This window comes from Marmota flaviventris, chromosome 1 (assembly GCF_047511675.1).
Source record: "Marmota flaviventris isolate mMarFla1 chromosome 1, mMarFla1.hap1, whole genome shotgun sequence".
In the NCBI taxonomy this organism is placed as follows: domain Eukaryota; kingdom Metazoa; phylum Chordata; class Mammalia; order Rodentia; family Sciuridae; genus Marmota; species Marmota flaviventris.
The window spans coordinates 158,793,876-158,816,680 of NC_092498.1; the positions used below are offsets into that span (position 1 = coordinate 158,793,876).

The 22,805-nt window shown below is 35.1% G+C and overlaps 1 long non-coding RNA gene and 1 pseudogene across 1 annotated transcript in view; one reads left to right on the forward strand and one right to left on the reverse strand.

Annotated features, from left to right (window-relative positions):
* Positions 1-22,805, reverse strand: part of LOC139707305 (uncharacterized) — a 127,932-nt gene that overhangs the window by 58,909 nt on the left and 46,218 nt on the right. The gene's annotated exons all lie outside the window — the stretch shown is intronic.
* Positions 1,594-3,574, forward strand: LOC114083923 (prostaglandin E synthase 3 pseudogene; annotated as a pseudogene).

Consider the following 22,805-nt stretch of genomic DNA (forward strand, 5'->3'; position numbering starts at 1 on the left):
ACCATTATTATTCTGTGCCAAATGCCAATTAAATGATTTCTAACCTTTTACCAATCCCATTGGAAAGCATTATATTTGACTGGTATAACACAAACAAATTTGTAGCTGACATGACATCAAAATGTTTGCTTAAATTTGAGAGCAGCAAGCTCATTTCTTATGACAGTAGCTTCCAAAGCATTTAATTTAGTCTCAATCTTCTAATCAATGTTTACCTGACTGTAAGTAGGATAAATAGGATGAACACAGGTCTGCTTTTAAACCACAAGCATGTTTATTGTGGGACCAATTTGTAGGCTTTGGAAGTATTTTGAGAAATAAAGAAAATGAGCCTTTTGAAAGTCTTGGGACAAGGCTGTAGCAGATGTCAAAATAGAAACCAAAATAGATATCAAAGTAACTACTTGAGGTACAATAAAACCTACTGAACACCAGGTTCTAGTTATCTAGGGTTAGGGTTAGGGTTAGGGTTAGGAGTTGGGCATCCGTTTTAGGAGTTGAACTCCAGCATCAGAATACCATGGATCTGAAATATTAGCTGCAGGTAAAACAAAAGAGTGTTGGTATAATACAAGTTCTCCCTTTCTTATATTATACGTAGGGATGCATTTCATCACATTACATCTTTTACACATTGCATGATATCTTTCTTCTTTTTTCCTTTTCCAAAAATTAAAACATAAATAGGATGGACACAGGTCTGCAGACCATAGCAGGGGGTTGCTTTACAGCTCCTATCAATAAAATCAGGCATGGGACCATTTGTAATTGATAAAGTCTGAGGCAGCTATTAAATGCCAAAAATCTTTTTGCCTGCTACCACCAGTGAAAGTCAGGACATTACCAACAAATCCTCCAGGAGTCATGGAATTTTGACAGAGCTGTTTCTTATCAATTCTGGGAGACCAATCCAAAATATATCCATTATTACCAGGAGCTTTATGGTGTACTGGAAAGACATTTGCACATTCCATCCATTCAGGAAAAGTACCAAGTACTATTTCAGAACAATTAGGGCAGTAAGGTATTGGTGGATGCTCCGTGGGAGAACACTGGAGGGGAGTCCCATTTTATTAACTGCCCAGACATATGATCTTAAGTCCAGGGCCAGTGTGTTTAAGTGCCCTGAATCCCACATATGATGTCTTTTCCCCTAAGGCTACTTTTAAACCACAAGCATGTTCATTGTGGGACCAATATGTAGGTAAATTCCCACCATATGCAGTATACTTAAATCCAATTGAATGTACAGGTATAATGTGTTTGAAAAACATCCCATCTTATGAATATCATTAGTAAATACTGGAATGAATTCTGCAGTCCACATAGCTGGATGTACTAAAAGTGGTTCTGGAAATAGACCCAGTAAGTTTTCCCATGAACTCCACTTACCTCAAAGCTCAATAAAGCCAAAATAGTCACAATATGGTGGTTGGAGACTTCACACTTCTCTGTTGTTTGACTATATGTTCAGCCTGATGCATCAGGTTAGTCAGTTGCCTGTACTGTGGCTCAAAATCTTTCATGGTGGTGGTGACCAGTATATTCATGTACCCAGAAAGGATGAGTTTCAGTTTCCTGAAAGGTACAAGCATGACCTTTGCCCCATATTGTTATGGAATCTGGTTTATTCCATTGTCGTGTTTGTAAGTTTCTCCACCAGACTAAGCCCGATAGGCCTACTCTAGTAGAAGCCATGTGTTGCTGAGAAGGAGTGAGAACTTTGACAACATGATTTATAAATAAAAATTAAAACAGAGCATGATTTAAATGATTTTGTGGGGTTCTATCTACCCTTTTTTGTTTTTGTAAAGTTGTTGAAAAGAAGAGCTGCCATAAGCTGGAGTATTGTTAGATTTAAAATTTAGAAAACAGCCCCCAGCACGGTATAATATATTTAAACAATAAGAAACTACTTAGTGAATATTTTCCCTTGGCCAGGAAGATGAGCAAAAATCACCTTTAGGAATGTGTTTATCAATATAATCAAGGTTGTTGTTAAGCTGAAAAGAGCAGTGAAAGAAGACTAAGCTCCCATCAATTGTATGACTTAACTTTTGTCTTTAGTAATAAGCTAAACAATGAAATTATGAAATTGGGTCTGTATGAATACTGAAAGTCAGTCTTATATCTTGTTTGTCCTTGATGGCCTTATTATCTTAACTTAGGTTGTTATATTAGAAATTATAATTGTGTAAGACATTAACAGGAAATAGTTGTAAAGTTTAAAAGGAAAATACAAAATGAAATTAACAAGAGAAAAAATATTTAGTTTTTCAGATAGCTGTAAACCAAGGAACTTATTTTTTTATAATTCTAAACCTTTACTTAATTATGTATAGTATTTTTGCTTAAGATTACAGTAATCCTTACAACAAAAAAGCACATCCTGAACTTATATTTGTTATTTTAGGGGATAACTTAGTTGTGACACAGAAATCCTAGACTTTTTTGGGGGGAAAGGGATAGCTGAGTCTCATTGTGCTCATTTGTAAAATGAGATCATTCGATTTTTTAAAGTGAGAGTTTCCAAAGATGAAGATCTTAGTCAAAAAATACTTTTGAAACTGATTTTCACAAAAAGCTCCCGTGTGAGACAACTAAAAAATTTTCAAGGTAAAATGAGTAGATTATGAGCGGTCTCATCTAATCAACAGCTTAATTCACTGATAAAGAATAGCAGTGCGCCAGCCGGCAACCTGCCTCACCACAGCAGGCATGCACACGGTCTTTTTTGGTCCCCATGGCCCCTTTTCTTACACTCTCTTCTCTCTGGTGAGAGGAGAGAGGAGCCGCTCTCTCCAAGTGGTGAATTCAGGGGATCTAGCCCGAGCCTGCTGCCAAAGTGGCCTATGGAGAGCTACTAGAGGATGCGATTGGGGAGAAAACCCCGGAGTCCCCATCAGAGAGGTGCTGACCAGAGCAGCCACCGCCAGAGAGGCCAGCCCACCGGTTAGCCTGTCCCCCTGCCCTGCTCACAATCCAGCTTCTGCAAAGTGGACTAGGTCTTCATTGAATTTTGTGTTGAAGACAGTAAAGATGTTAACGTAAATTTTGAAAAATCCAAACTGACTTTCAGTTGTCTTGGAGGAAGTGATAATGTTAAGCATTTAAATGAAATTGATCTTTTTTACTGTGTTGCTCTAAATGATTCCAAGCATAAAAGAATGGACAGATCAATTTTATGTTGTTTGCGAAAAGGAGAGTCTGGCCAACCATGGCCTAGGTTAACCAAAGAAAGGGCAAAACTTCATTGGCTTAGTGTGAACTTCAGAAATTGTAAAGATTGGGAAGAGGATTCAGATGAAGACATGTCTAATTCGGATTGTTTCTCTGAGATGATGAACAACATGGGTGGTGATGAGGATGTAGATTTACCAGAAGTAGATGGAGCAGATGATGATTCACAAGACAGTGATGATGAAAACATGCCAGGTCTGGAGTAAGGAATATTGTCGTCGCCTGGATTTTGAGAAAGAAAATTATTTCTCCACAAGATTTCATGATTGAGAAAATTCCTGAGTTATAGCTCTAAAGGCAGCTGCTGTATTTGCCTCCTTTAACCCATTTTTCAACCTGTTCCCCCCGCCTTTTTAAAGGCTTCACTAAGGGTTGATAATGTACCATTGTATGGGGCAAATTTAAGTCAGCTAAGGCACTATCCGTATGCATGAGCATTTCCCAGACTGCCATGAAGCTGTGGAGGTCCTAGGCAATTGATAACAGCAGTTGTGATAAGTAAGAACATTTCACCTGTCTCCTTTACTTCATAACATAATTATTGAATGATAAGAAGCTTAGGGAAAGATAACTAAATTTTAGGTTTTAGGATATGGACTCAAGAGTGGCTGAAACAAATTGGCTGACACCTTAAACTGATAACCTGCCTTTCCTCTGGAGTACCCTACAGTATTGTTACACTAAAGTTTATTTTTCAAAAAATTTACTGCATATTATTGTATGTAAGTGATTATTTGTCAGTGTTCTAGATGTATCTTAGCTAAAACTAGTGAATGCCCTTAACTTAGATGGTTTTTGAAGCCTATACATTTGGCATTATTTGGCCCTTAAGCTTTTACATGTCTTAGCATGGAGGGCCAAGAAAGCTGTACATTGTTGCTTGAGAGTCTGTACATTTAGACCAGATTTGTGTTTGCACTGTCAGTATTGCAACTGAGTGAAAAAATTTTAATACACTATTGGATTTTTTTTATTTCTTTTTTTTTTTTTTTTGGATTCAGCTTATATCTGGCTGAAAACCTCAATTTATGTTCATGACAGTGGGGATTTTTTAAAATGTCTACATTCTTTCTAATAAACCATTGGAAGACTTAAAAAAAAAAGAATACCAGCGCTACCTATGCACAGATGGGGTATGGTAAGAGAAGGTAGGTTACTGGGAGAATGCCTTCAGGTATGTAGTCTGTCTCTAGTTAGCAGAATTCTGTCTCTGCTTTCTGATTGCCATGTCCTGAACTGCTTTCCTCCTCCAAACTCTTCCACCCTAGTATTCTGCCTTATATTGGGCCCATAGCAATAGACAACTTTCTATGAACTGAGACCTCTGAAACCATGAGTGCCAAGCGAACCTTTTCTCCTCTCTATTGTTCTTGCTACATGTGTTGGTCACAGCAATGAAAAAAACTGACTAGAAGAGATTTTTTATTTATTTTTTTGCTGAGAAGTAGAGTCATTTGTTTAATTAACTTAAGTAGCTGTGACACTTTTTGAATTTTTTCAGTTAGTGGGAAAATTTGTCTTTTTTTATCTGTTCTTTTTAGTCATACATGATGGTAAGATGTATTTTGTTAAATTATATATACATGGAGTATAAGTTCTCATTCTTCCATTCTTACATGATGAAAAAATTACATTGATCCTGTGGTCATATATGCACATAGGAAAATAATGTCTTATTTATTCTACTATCTTTCCTATTCCCATTTTCCCTTCCTTCCCTTTATTCCTCTTTGTCTAATCTCAAAACATTTTTACTCTTACCTTCACACCCCTTATTGTGATTTAGCATCTGCATATCAGAGCAAAGCTTTGGCCTTTGGTTTTGGGGAACTGGCTTAGTTTAAAGATCCAAACTGGAAAATAAACATTTTAGAATGTTGTAAGTGGAGTTTAGTGTGTAATTCTTGTGGGGATTCTGAAGTTCAGAATGCTGATAGGAGTCTGCAAAGACAAGAATGAGCTCAAGAGTTGCATAGGCAGACTATTAGAAATTTATAATTAGAGTTCATTCCCATTAGTTATGTCAAATAAGTTTTCTACCTTTTGCCCATACCCTGAGACTTTCTGTAAGGTTGACTTTAAAGATGATGGACTGACTAATCGGGCAGAGAAAATTTCAAGGCAGCACAAAATCCAGGCAGTGATCTTAATATTCCTGAAGGCTTTTAGTTTACTGTAACTATTACAAGCAGAAAACAGAGAAGAACTTTTTTTATTTTTCTAATTTTAAAAAAAGAAGTTTTTTTTTTTTATTAGAAAAACTTGGGTGTTTGTCCAGAAAATTGCTCGTAAATCTAGATCTATTGAATATGTAGTTTTTAAAAAGCATTAAAGTCACTAAGAAAGTCCTAGGTACATTAGAAAATAGAAAATATGGCTTGAAGGTAGCTCATAAATGGGCATACCACATCCATTTTAGGCTCAGGAGTATAAAAATAAAAATTACTTTGAAAAAAGACCATGGTAATACCTTTCTTGCATTGTGGAGTCTAGGAAGTGGCTTCACTATGCTGAGTAAAGCAGAAACTAAGATGCTGCTACAAACAGGGCCAAGAAAGCTTGTCTATTGCTTCAGATCATGGGAGACCGTGGTGTTAATCGTGTCCTTCAGTTCCTCAGGAATGCATAATGCTGAATTTAGGGGGTCAAGGAGGCTTCCACAGAAATTTCAAAGGAAGGCCTGTAGATGAGGAAAGAGTTTCAGGGACAGAATCCTTGTGGACTGCCCTGAGAGGGTGAGGCATGAAGATGTGAAAAGGAAGCTGAAATGAATATACCTGAGATTAAGAGATACCAGTACTGTGGGACATCTGCTGAGGAAAATTGAAAACTTTTGAGAAGAAACAAGTAAAGAGACGCTATGTGGTCTGCAATCAGCAAAGATATAGGGATGGAGCTACAGAATCTCTTTGGAGAGAATATCAGCATAGCATATTCACCACATCCTGGATGCCAAGCTGAATTTGAGTCTTGGTTTTATCTTACACCCTATTTCTCCCTGGTGGAATGAAAATCTTTATTCTGTGCCATTATATATTGGATCTGGGTGACTTTCTTTTGAATTATACAAGGTTCAGGTTAAGTTTGCCTTTAGTCTCAGAGCAGACTTTGTACTTGTACTTTTGGGCAATGCTGAAACTGTTAAGATGATGGGGACTCTTAAAAATGAAATGGGCTTTTGTAAGGAGTAGAATGTCCTTTTTTGGATCTGTGGTTTCTCTCAGAAGCTCATGTGAGACTGTACAAAAAAAGTTTAGAAGTGAAATAATTAGAATATGAAATTATATCCAAATCAGTGGCCTGTAATTTATCTCCAGTGAATTACTGGCTACACATTTATAAATTTGCCAGTAAATTGATGGATCTGGAGATCATCATGCTAAGTGAAATAAAGAAATCCCCCCAAAGCCAAAGGTTGAATGTTTCTTTCTATATGAGAATGCTAACACACATCAGGTGGGGGGATGGGGAAATAGGAAAAACAGTAGAATGTATTGGACATAACTTTCTTATGTTCATATGTGAGCCCTTCATCAGTGAAACTCCACATCATGTACAACAGAAGAATGGTATCCTAATTAGAATAGGTTATATTCCATGTATGTATAATATGTCAAAATACCCTCTTGTCATATATATCGAGAAAGAACAAATTCAAAAATTCACTCTAATTTTTGTCATTGAAATAAAAATAAAAATATAAGAAAAGACTCTTGAAAATTCCCAACAACATTTACATTGTTGAACTGGTGATCAAACTCTCAATGAATAAATTTTGGGGGATAGACTTAAAGCATATCCAATCCAGTATATTATGCCTCTCATTCCCTGAGATCATGTCTTTCTCACAATTCTAAATGAATTCTCTATCCTCTCGAGTCTCAAAATTTAGCTGGTTACAATATCACTCAAAATTATAAGTTCAAAGTCTCTTTTGAGATTTAAAGAATATACTCTTTCATGTTTGGGCCTATTTTATAAAATAAAGTTCCATACTTCTAAAATATGATGATACAGGACATGCATTCCTATTCCAAAATGAAGAAATAAAGAAGTGAAAGAAAGGAGCCAGTCTCAAGTAAGAAAGAAATTCAGAGTGGTAGAGATTAAATCCCAAATCCCCATGACCACCATCGGGTGTATATTCTGGTGAGGTGTACTCTCCCAAGGCCTTGAAGAACTCAAGTCCTGGAACTTTGCTAGTTTCAGTGGCTGAAATCGAGGACCTTATGCTAATATCAGTGATTTTCAAACATGGTGCAGAAAATTGATACCCAGGCAATGTTTTTCTGGTAACTTCACTACATTCTCTTTAGGAATTTTCCCATGTGGGGTTCCTGAAGGAGTTCAGACACTGGTACAAGTGTTTGTTCTTTAGTCCCATGCTTTCCTTTGTAATTCAAACAGAAGCTGCCATGCCTTGTAACTCTTGAATTCCATGCACCTCCAAACCCAACTCTACCTGAGCAGCATGATCCAACACTTGCACATGATGCATCTGGATCTACTTCAACCCTAGTTTCAGCTATATGAGTGAGCAGAAAAATCCTTCCAGAGGTGATTCCAAGTGAAGGGGTTTATGGAAGGTCCCTCTGGAACTTACCATGAAAAGAATTCTTCCCTGATACATTTCTGGTCATATGATGGGGTAGGATGCAACAAAAACTTTCTGAGACATCTGAAGGCCTGTGATTCATTGTCTTTTCAAATTGCATGTTTCCTTCCATCTACTTTGATCTCTACATTTTCATACAAAAGTCAACTTTATAATTGTAAACTTTCCTTACAGAAATATCCTTACACTTAGAGATACATTTAAATTTCCCTCCTACTCATTGTTTCTCTTTTCTTTATTATTATTATTTCTATTTATTTATTTTTGGTACCAGGGATTGAAATCAGGGGCATTTGACCACTAATACACATCCCCAGCCTTATTATTTTATTTTTGTATTTTCTATTTTATTCATAGACAGGGTCTCACTGAGTTGCTTAGTGCCTTGCCAACTGCTGAGACCACCATGCCTGGCTGTTTAATTTTTTTTCATCCACATTATGAAAAGCTAAACTGTTTATTATTTTTGTCCATAAGTCATGAGTTAATCTCTTTAATAAATGTTTTACCATAACACCTGTAATTTTTTATATAATTAGTATGTGAAATTATATATGCCTTAAGAAATTTTGATTTATCAACTTTATGGTGAAAATGTATAAAATTGACAATATTTAAAGTATTTGACTTATACCAACAATTGAATACATATTATATGAATTAGAGAAATATATGCTTCCCTAGGTCAATTGTTTTTAATGTGAAAGAGAACATGTATGCTGGGGAAATCTCATTCAGCAAGAGCACATGCAAAACTGAGATGGTAGGAAAACTCAGGTTTATTACATCAGAAGACCCAGATGAGCTCTGAAATTCTGGGTCCCAAGCTGAGGTTACACAGGGCTTTTATAGAAAAAATTGACATCCTTTCTTAACCATTACAACATTGGTGGGTTTGAATTCATGACCAAAAACCATGAGTGGAAGTTCTTGCAATAAACAGTTTACAGCAGCAGAACAAAGGCAGAGAAAAATCTGCAAGTGATATCTGGAAGTAGCCATTACCACATGGAGCAATTTCTCAAGATATCTGCAAGCTTACATTCCTAGAAGCTATATTTCAAACAAAGCCATGCTTAAAAATTTATAGTTCAAACAGCAGTGAAGTGACATATTAACCTATACTCACACTAGCAATTAAGTGACACAGCTACAATCCTACAAAGATCAGAAATTTATAAGGTGCCATTTCATTCTGTATTGTAATAATAGAATAAAATATATTTTTATAAAATTTTTTAAAAGTCAATATTAGGTGATTTTATCCTCATTTTTAACAATTAAAACTCAGTATTTTAACTCAGAAATAACTTATATAAGTTTCAATTACTTGTTGTAAACACAAGGGAAAGTTAATTATGTAACTTGTAAACATTTATATTCACCTACTTTAATTCTTACAATATACCTAGATTACTTAAAAACTATGACCTTGTTAGATTTTTCACTACTGTGACTAAAGGACCCATCCAGTCCAATCATGGAAGAGGCAAGTTTATTTCAGGGTTCATGGTTTCTGAGGTCTTAGTCCATAGAAGGCTGGCTCCATTCCATGAGGCTTGAGGTGAGGCTAAACATCATGGTGGGAGAGTGTGGTAGAGCAAAGCAGCTTACATCATGATGATCAAAAAGCAGATAGAAAAATCTATATACCCAAAGCCATTCCCCAATTTCTACCTCCTCCAGTTGTACCATACCACTTCAGGTACCACTCAGTTAATCCCTATCAGAGGATTAAATCACTGGGCTAAGATTCTTAAAACCAAATCATTTCATTTCTGAACCTTCTTGTATTGTCTCACATGTGAGCTTTTGGGGGACACATCACATCCAAACCAAAACATTCCACTCCTGGCCCCCAAAAGCTCAAAACCATGTCATAATGCAAAATACATTTTATCCCTTTCCACAAGTCTCCACAATCTCAACAGTTCCATGATTGCTCAGAGTTCAAATCCAAAGTCTTCTCTGAGACTCAAGAAAATCTTGTATTGAGAGCTCCTACAAAAGTAATAGCAATCTACAAGTATCCAATATATAATGGTATAAACATTTTCATTCACAAAATTAGGGGCCTAGAAAGAAGGGATAAGACAAAAGCAAGACCAAAATCCAGTAGGGCAAGCAAGTCCTATAACTCCACATCCAGAACCTTGGGCTCATGACTTGTTAGTGTCTCTTCAAAGGGCATATGCACCTCCAACCCTGTGGCCTTGTTAGTTGCAGCCCAAGTGGCCTTTTTGTTGGCTTGTCTCTGCTCAATTCTTGTAGCTTTCCTAGAACAATGTCTCACATTCCTGACATTTCTTAATCTCCTGGTTCTCGACTGCAACTTTAGCTTCCTCTTTATGTCTTTAAACTTTGACCTCTCAAGGGGATGCCCACAGTGACTCTGTACCCTGCTGCACTTTGTCTGGCCTTCTAGGCCTTCTTTTAAAATCTTGGTTGAAGCATCGTTGATCCCTAACTCCAGCATTCTGCATATCTGCAGAACAAGCACCATGTGGTTGAGGCCAAGGTTTGCCACCATCTTGAGCATTAGCAAAGGCTTCAGAGTCCCTGGCTGCAGCAGCCTCTGAGCATCTGGGTGGCTGAGCATATTGAAAAAAACTTCCTAGGCCTAGTTTTACACAGGGCTTTCTAATTCAATTTTTCCACATATTTCTTCTCTGCTTTCTTCTCAGATTATCACAATAAATTTGGCTAAAGATAACTAGCAATGTCCATGCCACCTCATGATTGCTATGCTGCCTAGACATTTCTTGCACCAGAATAAGAAGTTCATTGCTTCTAAAATAATCCTCAGAAAGTCTTTGGACATGGGCAAAAAAAAAAAAAAAAAAAAATCAACTTCTCACAAGGAGCATAACACAAATGGCCTCTACTCCAAATTCTACTACAGCCCTCCTTTCTTGAACCCTCTTGAGCCCTGTCTTCACTGACTGTGGTCTTATTGGCATTCTGGTCTTATGAGCTCCCACCAGAATTTGCCTTTAAGCTCCACTTACAAGAACCTAAAACATTTCCAGCATGCATTGCTAAGCTTCTCAAAATTCCTCCCACCAATTCCACGAGCTCAAAAATCTTCTGAACCACATAGTCAGGTTAAGCACAGCAATGACCCAACCTCTCAGTGCCAATTTCTGTTTTAGTCAGCTTTTCCCCTACTGTGCTAAAAGGCCCCACCAGAACAATTGTAGAGGAGAAACATTTATTTGAGAGCTCATAGTTTAAGAGGTCTTAGTCCATAAAAGGTCGGTTTTATTCCACAGGGCTTGAGGTGAGGCTGAACATTATGGCAGAAGAGTATGGCAGAGGGAATCAGCTCACATCATGGTGATCAGGAAGTAGGCAGATCCCATTAGCCAAATAAGATATATACCTAAAGCCATGCCCCAATTCCCACCTCCTCCAGCCACACCATACCACTTCAGTTACCATTCAGTTAATCCCTATCAGAGAATTAAATCACTAATCCTTAACCCAAGAATAAATCACTGGGTTAAGACTCTTAAACCCCAATCATTTTGCTCCTGAACCTTCTTTCATTGTTTCACATATGGCTTCTGTGGGACTCATCACATTCAAACCACCATAACAGACCTTAAAATAAGAAAGTCATCATTTCAAGTTACTTCCTTATTGAGTATTTTCATAGCATATCAGTGTTAAGACTTTCTCTTTGGAGACCACTTTAATAATGCTATCATAATATGCCAAACATATATTACAACACATTGCTTTTAGTGGTGCTATAGAGTGCTTACATGATAAGTTGTTATAAATGCTTCATGTACCTTAATTCTCAAAGAAATCCTGTAGGATGGGTGCAACATTATCCACATTTCACAGAAGTGTAAACTCTTACCCAGGCTCACATTGAGGCAAGTGATAGATTCAAAATTCCAACATAGTCTGTCTGGAAGTTCAGTGTTTTTCAAGAGATCATTTTAAAATGAATTTGCCTTTTATTATATTCACACTTATACTCTTGATGCTTCACAGTTTTATGTTTCCATTGTTTGACTTAGGTGGCTACTTTTCAACTAACAATATTACCCTTTTCCTTTAATATTTGTTATTTGAAGAAACACCTCATTTTAATCTGGTTGAACCTGTTCTTGACTTAAGGGCATTGAATTTTCAAATCTGAGACTTATTAGTTTACCAATTTCTTATGTCAATGCAATTACTATTATTTCAGTAATTAGTAACCTATAAAAGTAGATGCCATATCCACTTTTGTGATCAAGCAGCAGTACTAAGGAAAGCCCACAAACAATCCAGTCTTTTTTCATGGGAAGAACCTGTTGAGTTAGATTTTTCTCATGCATTATGATAGGCTGATGCCAAATGCTCCTTCCCTCTATACTCATCAGTGCCAGCACCATAGATTGAAACCTCATCAGAAGGTAAACATACGGCTGCAGAGGAAGCCGCACACAGGAGACAGACAAATACACCATCTTGCCTGCACAATAGCCCTTGTTAGACAACTGAATCTAACTAGGGGATTCCTTTAATTCTTCCCAAGTTATGTGTCTACTTGCTTTTTGCAACTTTACAAGAAACTATGCCTGGTCATCTCCCAGGATTGTGCAATGGTTGTATGTACATGGTGACCAATACAAATAATAATGGTGACTAGACTAAATGCAGTTACCATAAAGCTACAGCCTGACTCTTAGTAATCAGGACTCAATGCTGAATGGTTAAGGTACCTTGCTTTTACGACCTTAATGGTGGATGAGTGCCATGCATGGCACAGTTTATAAACCATTTCTCTCTATGTAACGAGAATGTTTATGTGTGGGAAGAGATGACAACACATGGTATAACTCATAAGTTTGTGATGACATGAGCCAAAGGCCATCAACAACTGTTGGTTCTGAAAATATGACTCATACTTCTGCTTGTGTTATAAATGGTTTTAATAATTTCTCACTGACCCCACTGATTATAGAAAATAATACCCTAGGTTACTGAGACAAACACATGACAACCATCACATGACAGATGGGCTGGACAGCATTTTGTCACATGTATTCACTGTCGAGCATAGGTGATCACTATAAGTTCTCCAGAGCCACTAAGGGTGGCTGAGAGAACAAACTGTTAGCAAGGGGGTGAGACTATATAGTATCATTAAAGCAAGTTTCTAAAAATTGGTTTGGGATAATTAATTGGGCTTACTGGAAGAAAGATGAATCATTTTATACTACAGATTGATAAGTTTTAAAAACTACATTATGAAACTATTTAATACAAAATACTATAACATCAATTGCATACAGTTTAAGCACATTTATGTACATTATCATATAAACTAGTTATTTACAATGTAATTTCATACAAACTACTATGTCTCCTATATACTTTACACAATGTTGTGTGCACATACATACACTATGTGTACTAGCTAATAATGTATGATATATTATACCAATATATACAAAATTTTTGACTATCAAGACAAAAAGCATCAAAATATTAGAAAATTGAATATACAAACCTCTTATTCCATGATAAGAGATTGGGCCAGGAAAAACAACGTTTTCACATTTTAAAGTCAATTTAACACACATGTTCAGTTCCAGCATTCATTATTCACTTCTGAATAGATACAGTAAAAATAAAAGCATCCCCCTTTCCATGCCTTAGTAGTGTTTTTCTCAAGACTAATTTTTTTTTGTTTTAAAATGAATATGGTAAAACATTACCATACTCTTCACATATGCATGACTTTTCTCACATTTGAATAATTCCATGTTTTTTTTTTTTAAAAAAGAAAACTGAAAAATTGAAAGCATTATCAGATTTCTTAAAGTTATCAGGTTTTTCTCTAATAAAAGTCATTTAGTTTGTTTGAATAAAATTGGAAAACTTGAATTCTATTCCACACTATTTACATAGAGACTTCCTGCATGAGTTTTTTTTAAATGTAAATAAAGAGGTATAGGTTGAATATAAAGTGTCCCCCAAAGGCTCAGGTGCTGGGAATTTGACCCACAGCCAATGGTGCTGTGCAAGGAGACAACAACTTTAGGAGGAAAGGTCTAAATTGACAAAATTTGGAGATTCCTGTTTGAATTAAGATGAATTTCCTTCTGCTGTGAGAAAAAAACTCTAAAAGGCTACAATCCTCTAACTGATAGGTAACACAAAGGATAATAGTGGAAATCACCCACTCCTCAGTTGTCTGTACATATGAACATTTCTTTTGTTTTATTTCACTTTGTTGTCCCTTCCCTCTCTATTAAGCAGAGAAGGTGGGTAATTGAGATATAACCTTGGAAGGTGTATTCTTTAACACACTGCTTACACTGATAAGGCTTTCCTCTAGGATGAATTTATAGATTTGTTGTTGTTGTTTTGTTTGGGGGACCAGAGGTTGAACTCAGGGGTGCTGAACCACTGAGCCACATCTCCAACCCTTTTTTTCCCTATTTTATTTAGGGACAGGGTCTCACTAAATTGCTGAAGCTGTCTTTGAAATTGTGATCCTCCTTTCTTAGCCTCACAAACATCTGGGATTATAGGCATGCATGACTGCACCTGGCTTGATCATGGTTTTGAGTGGAATTTTAATAAGCCAAGGCTTTACGACATTGTTTCCATTCATAGTGCTTCTTTCAAATATGAATTTTTTTCATGTTTTCTAATGGAGCTAGAATAACTAAAAGCTTTTCCATATTGTTTACTTTATAGGGATTGTCTTTAGTATAAGATTTTTATGAATATAAATAAAACTGTAATAAGTGAAGGCTTTACCGCATTGATTATATCCATAAAGATTCTCTCCAGTGAGATCATGAGATCATGTTTTTGAAAGTCCTTGAAAAATTGAACTCTTCCCTATGTAACATTCATTTCTAAATGAATTACCATTATGCCTTACCTTGTCTATGATCATGTGAGAGAAGTTCTTGTGACTTCTATCCACACTCTTATCTTTCATATGGCTTCTTGCCAGAGTAAGTTACAATGTGCCTATTGAGTAATAGATGGCAAGAAGACTTTTTCATAAATACTGTATTCACATATATTTTTCTTTTTAAGTTTCAGGTTTAAACACTATATATATATATATATATATATATATATATATATATATATATATATATATATATAAAAATATATATATATATATATATATATATATATAAATATATATATATATAATGTGTGTGTGAGTGTGTTTTGTGTGTGTGTGTGTGTGTGTGTGTGTACTAGAGACTGAACCTAATGCCTTGTTAATGTGAGTCAAGCACTCTACCAACTGAGCTATATTCCCAGTCCAACACAATATCATTTTTATTTTAAAAGTGCCTCAATCATGATTTCTGAGAAAATGACAGTTTTATTGTTTTTTTAAATGTTTTTGTATTAATAGAATTTTACTTACATTATTACCAATATAAGGGGAAGTGTGTATGTCATTTCTAAATTGTTTAAAAGGAAATGCACTGATTAGTTGACTGACTGCTTCCCAATAGTTACAAAAAAAGTGGTATCCATTAATACACTTTCTTAGTAGTGTTTGCGAATCTACTGTATTTAAAATACTAAACATCTATATTACATTGAAGTATATCTTTCTGGTTATATATTAAAAAAAACTTCTAGAAGTAAATATTTCAAATTGTGCTTATTTGGTTTGTTTGCTCGTTTCTAATATTATCTGGTGTGCTAAGATTTTCTCAAGGAAAACTGCCTCTTGCGAGTACAAATTACTTTAGATTTTTCACAAGATATTGTTCAGATCATTAATGTTTGGATCCTCTGATTTCCTAAACCAAAAAACAAAGAGAATCATTATGAATTATTAAAAATTATAAAAAATATGGGATTTGATGCACTAGACAATAACATCAAGCTGGATATATTTTCTAAAGTATTTGATTTTGTAAATAAATGTTATTCTTGACTGGGGATGCAGATCAATTTGTCGAATGTTTGCCTCACATGCCCAAGGCCCTGGGTTCAATCCCTAGTGAACACATGCGTGCGTAAATGCACACACACACACACACACACACACAAACAAATGCTAATCTTACCTAGGTTTCTGAAGACTTCCTGCATCATATCTCTGCATGGATCTTACTGGGCAGGTTTCTGAAGACTTTTTGCATCACATCTCTGCATGGATTTTACTGGGCAGGATCCAGCAAAGTCTAACCCTCCAGAATGAAGTTAATAGACATTTCCTTTTTGGTCTCTGAATTTTAAAACATTACACAAATGTGTAGTAGAGGCTGTGTTAAGTTTGATATAAGTAGAATATATACTCAAAATGTCCAAGACATATATATATATATATATATATATATATATATATATATATATATAATCTCTAAGTCTCTCTCTCTCTCATATATATAATCTCTAAGTCTCTCTCTCTCATATATATGTGTATATATATATATATATATATATAATCTCTAAGTCTCTCTCTCTCATATATATGTATATATATATATATATATATATATATATATATATGTGTGTGTGTGTATTCTATAATTCTATAATTTGATCATCAAAACTTATACTGTGTGCAGTTTGTCATACTCCAGCATCCCAATACTAGAACTAAACTACTCAGAAAAGCAACAGCAGAGCACACCATTCTTATTGGTAAGTACAGGGAGTAAGATGTATTCCTTGGTCATCCTAACTTTTTTTATATGTTCTAACAAAGCTGTACTACTTCCTGTGAAGAAGAAAGATAATATTAGGCTTCCTCATAATACCTATCCTTAGAAAGGCCTATTGAAAACTTTGTCCCTTTGCTCAGAATTTTAGAACAGTCTCAACAACCAAAGCAATAAGAGACTCATGGTGCCTAAGTAGTTTTATGTATTTTCTAAATGGCTTTTCTTATGAACATCTATATTTTGTTCAACTCTTATGGCAGAACATAGAGGATTAGCTGTCATCCTTCCTCAGAAAGAAACCTTTGCACATGTATTTAATAAACACCCCTCTCACAAAATATTTCACTTAGATTGACACAATGTGTTAGTTGGAGATTGAGCTCATCCTACGTGAGTAGATCAAGAGAACAATTGGAAGTTTGCAAGTGGTTTACTCCAGACCAGATTAAACCAAATGATAAGCAAGAATAATAATTAATAAACATATGATTTGATAATGCATATTGTTTAATGTCAAACCAGAAGTTTGAATGGTATTCTTATCAAATTTCAAAAATCTACAAGACTTTATAGTAGTCAGAAGAAACTACTCTCCCAAGCCTAATGTTGAATGTATAAAAATTTTCTTAACAACAGACTATTAGCTTATCTGATATATATTTATGTGCCACACAATAATGCTTCACTTAAGGATATTTTGTTCAATAACAGGATACACATACATCAGCTCACCTGCTCTAAACAGATGGGTAAACTGTTATATATTCATGTATATGTCAGGTTATATAGTATCCTGAACTGAGTTCTCTGCATTCTTGCCAATCCACAATATTAAAGATGTTCCTTACATGTCTGTTATTTGTTATATTAACTTCCCTAAATGTACTGAGGGACAGAAAACTTCTTGCTGAAGTGTGGCAGAGAATAGATATATCAGATTAATTCTGTGTGTTTTTAAGAAATTATGAGCAAGGAATACTCCACTCACCAAGGAACTTAATTGTCTAACATGAAACTTTTTGGTGAGTATAAATTAGCAAAAGTAGCTATGTATGTTGAATACACTCCCAGGAAAATTATACATTTTGATAGGAACAAGACCATCAAGGGTTCTGAGGCAAGAGAAGGACTTTGACACTGACAGTCATAAGTATGTCCTTTGGAATATTCCGTAATTCTTTTTCTTACTCCATTTCAGGAACTTCACATGGAAGAAATACATCTGTGCATTTTCCATTTATCTAAGTCTGATTAAAATTTACACCATATGTTTCTGGCCTTGCAGCTCAAGTTTTTCCAGTATAAGAATATTTTTTTAATTTTATTGATTTTATTTTTTTAAATACATGACAGCAGAATGCATTAGAATTCTTATTACACATATAGAGCATAAATTTTCATATCTTTGTATGTAAAGTATGTTCACACCAATTCATGCCTCTATACACGTACTTTTTTGCATTATAATTCTTATTACACATATAAACCACAAATTTTCATATATCTGTTTTTATATAAAGTATGTTGACACCCAATTCAAGTCTTCATACATGTACTTTGGATAATGATGTCCATCACATTTTACCACCCTTGCTAATCACCTGCCCCCTCCTTTTCCCTCCCACCCGTCTTCCCTATCTAGAATTCATCTAATAACAATAATTGATGTCACAATGATTTAGCTAAAGGTGGAAACCCTGAATTTGGGGAATACTCAAATCATCCAGGGCATGAATATAATTTAATGGGTTTGTGTGGGTATTGAATCTCACAATTTTTTTTTATCTATTCATCTGTTAAAGAACACCTCAATTAGTTGAGCTGCTGTATACATTGATGTGGTTCTGTCATTGTTGATGCTGATTTTAAGTTCTTTGAGTACATACCAAGAAGGGCAATAATTGGGTAAAATGATGGTTCCATTCCAAGTTTTTTGAGGAATCTCCATATAACTTTCCAAAGTTTGCAGATGCACCAGCAATGTATGAATGTACCTTTTACCGCACATCTTTGCCAAAATTTATTGTTGCTTGTATTCCTAAAAATTGCCATTCTGACTGGGGTGAGATGAAATCTCAGTGTATTTTTGATTTGCATTTCTTTAATTGCTAAAGATATTGTACATATATTTATATATTTGTTGATTAGTTGTATTTCTTCTTCTGTGAAGTGTCTGTTCAGCTCCTTAGTCCTCTTAATGACTGGATTAATTAGTTCCTTGGTGTTAAGTTTTTTGAGTTCTTTATATATCCTGGAGATTAATGCTTTACCAGATTTTCAGGTGGAAATATTTTCCTCCCATTCTGTCATCGTTCTGTTCATGTTCTTTTCTCCTTTGCTACGAAAAAAATATTTTTAGTTTGATTCCATCTCATTTACTGATTCTTGATAATATTTCTTGTGCTTTAGGAGTCTTGATAAGAAGTTAGTTCCTAAGCTGACATGATGTAGATCTGGGACTACTTTTTTTTCTATTAGGCACTGTGTTCTAGTCCCTATGTCTTTGATCCACTTTGAGTTGATTTTTGTGCAGGGTGAGAGAGAGAGGTTAAATTCATTTTGCTAAATATGGATTTTCAGTTTTCCCAGTACCATTTGTTGAAGAGGTTATCTTTTTCCAATGTATGTTTCTGACACCTTTGTCTAGTATAAGGTAACTGTATTTATGTGGATTTTTCTCTGTGTCTTCTATTCTTTGTATGTATCTGTTTTGCTGCCAATGCCATTCTGGTGTTTGTTACTATGGCCCTGTAGTATAATTTTAAGGTCTGGTTTTGTGATGCCTTCTGTTTCACTTTTCTTTTCTTTTTTTTAAAAAAAAAATATTTTTTTTAAATTTTTAAGTGGTCACAATATCTTTATTTTATTTTTTATGTGGTGCTGAGGATAGAACCCAGTGCCTCATGCATGCCAGGTAAGCACCACTTCAGCCACATCTCCAGCCCTTGCTTCACTTTTCTTGCTAAAGATTGTTTTGGCTATTCTAGGTCTCTTATTTTTCCAAATAAAAAAATTAATGAGGTAACTTTTTTATAGCTTTATTTTATTCATTTATTTTTAATGTGGTACTGAGGATTGAACAGAGGCCCTCACATGCGCTAGGCAAGCACTCTACCATTAAGCCACATCCCTAGGCTCCAAATGAATTTTATAGTTGCTGTTTCTATGAAGAATGTCATTAAGATTTCAATAGGAAATTCATTAATTATGTTATAATGTTTTTAGTAGTATGGCCATTTTGACAATGCCAATTCTGCCTATGCAAAAGCATGGGAAGTCTTCCCATCTTTTAAGTTCTTCTTCAATTTCTTTCTTTAGTTGTGTAGTTTCATTGTAAAGATCTTTCACATCTTTTGTTAAATTGTGCATCTTGGTTCTTACCTCAGGGCTAAGTTGTACTACACAGACCTAATAAGCTCTCATGAATATCTCCATATAAATCTTCATGATTCTTTCAAGACCCATGGTAACCCACGATGAATCCTCTAAATCTATGCCAATGCACAATTTAAAATAGATTTATTGCATGATGATTATCTGCCAGACTGTGTTTCTTGAATATACTGATGGGAAAAAATGTTCTTCATGAAGAGCTGCCAAGCAGCACATAAATTCAACCAGGTAATTTTGTGTACTTTTTAGAAAATGAGAGTAATTCTGGGTAAGATACATTCAATCAGCCAGGAACTGGTTGATTATCATAATATAAATCTCCTTAGGAGAATAAAAAAGTCAGAGTAGATAATTACAATTAAAAATCCACATAGAAGCATGTATGTTGTGACACACAGAAACTCACTGTGTATAATGAGGCAGAAAGAATACCATGACAAAAACAGTGTTATGACTTAGATGTGAGGTGTTCCCCAAAAACTCATGCATGAGAAAATGCAAGAAAGTTTATATGTGAAATGATTGGGATATGAGATTCTTAACATAATCAGTGCATTAATATACTAATAGGGATTAGCTGGGTAGTAATTGTAGGCATTTAAGATGTGGCTAGAGAAGGGGGGTCATTGAGGGCATGATTTTGGAATTTATATTTTGTCTGTGGTAAGAAATGCTCTCTCCTCCCCTCTTCCTTGTGGTTATGTCCTGAGGCAATTTCTTGTACCACATCTTTTTATTATGATCTTCTGGCATACCTTGTGCATAGAGTAATAAAACAAGCTGTCTATGGACTGAGGCCTCTGAAACCATGAGCACCAAATAAACTTCCTCCTCTGAAAATTTTCTTATCAGGTCTTTTGGTTGCAGCACTAAACAGCTGACTAAAACATACAGTTATTACTGTATTACTCAATAGAATCCACATATATTTCCCTCAATACCTAACTTTGAGGGAAAATATCTGAGAATATTACATCTTCATGAAAGAGTATGGGAACCCCAGTCAAGAGTATGTGTTTCTGGCCTTGCAGAACAAGTTTCTCTAATGTGTCACAGAAACCATTCTTACTGTCATATGGGTTTTTCTAAGGTGGGATCTCAGGATGGTGAAGATGGCCAGAATTTACCAGGGAATACATTTTCTGTAGCTGAGTGCTTGTGATCTTTGATATATCTAAGTCCTGGGGAGAATGGAAATACCATGTTAGAAAGAAAAAGGACTTCAGATTTTAAAGGACACCGGAGAAGCTCTACCACCCTACGGCCCACATATGTTAAAATCTAGGTGGATTGGAGTAAGACTTTTCTGGACAGAGTAAGAGAATATTAATTGCACCAAGCAAGAAAGGCAGAGGTCACTAAAATCATATTGCACTTATAGAAGTGCCACACAAACTAGGAAATCATGAGGAAAATTGTCCGCATGTACAGTGGGGTCATCACAACAAAAGGTTGCCATGAAAGCCTGATGCCATATCTGAGACGTCCTGGTGGGAGAATTTACCTGATTAAAAAAAAAAAAAAAAAAGACTTCTTTTCACATATGGCTTTCCCCAGAAGAGGGAAATAAAATAAACACATATTTGAAGCCCTGTCTTCAGAATGGAAACACATAAAAGGAAGATTGTGCCACTTGGGCAGAAAACAATGTAGTAATATCTGGTGTATCTTGGGTCCTCAAAATCAAAGTTTTTGGCTTTAGGCTTAAGTGAATTGATGAGCTTTTATAAATATCTCCATATAAAAACTTATAGATGCCAAAATCCTTAATAAAACATCTGAAAACCACATTGAAAAACATATGAAGAGGATAATACACCATGATTAGGTGGGCTTCATCCCAGGATGCAAGGCTGGTTCAACATACACAAATCAATAAATGTAATTCTCCACCTAACAGAATTAAGAATAAAATCATATAATCATCTCAATAGATGCAGAAATGACCTTTCATAAAATACAGCACTCAAGCACGTTAAAAACACTGGAAAGGGCCTGGGTTGTATGTCAGTGATAGAGCACTTGCCTAACATATGTGAGGCACTCATTTTGATTCTCAGCACTGCATATAAATAAATAAAATAAAGGACCATCAACAACTAATAAAAATATAAAAATAAAAGAACACTGGAGAAAATAGGGTTAGAAAGGAGTTACCTCAACATTATTAAGGCAATATACAAAAAACTCATAGCCAACATCATATTAAATGAAAAAATATTGAAAGCTATTCCTCTAAAATCAGGGACAAAAGAAGGATATTGACCCTCACCACTTTTATTCAATATAGTTTCTGAAACTCTAGCCAGGACTATCAGGCTAGAGAAGAAAATTAAAGGGAGAAAAATCAGAAAAGTAGTCATTAAACTATCATTGTTTGCTGGTAACAGAATCTTATATGTAGAAGACCCCCAAAATTCCACCAAAGAGTTCTAGAGATGATTAAAGAATTTAAGAAATAGCAGGGTACAAGAAAAAAGGCTCATTAAATCAATAGCTTTTTTATAAACAGTAATTCAGCAGAGAAAAAATCATGAAAACTATCATTTGTACAATAACCTCAAGAAAAATAAAATACCTGGGATTTAATCTACTCAAGGAAGTGAAAAACTATACAACAAAAATCACTTAACACTGAATAAAGAGATTAAAAAAGTCCTCAGAAAATTAAAAGACCTCTCATGTTTTTAGACAGGCAGAATTAATAATGTCAAAATAGCCATACTACCAAAGCAATATACACATTCAATGCAATCCCCATAAAAATACAATCAAAAGCTTCAAAGACTTAGGAAAAAAAAAGGTCCTACACTTTGTTTGGAAGAATAAATGATCCATAATAGCCAAATCAATTCTGAGCAAGAAAAGTGATTCAGGAGGCATCACAATATCTTATT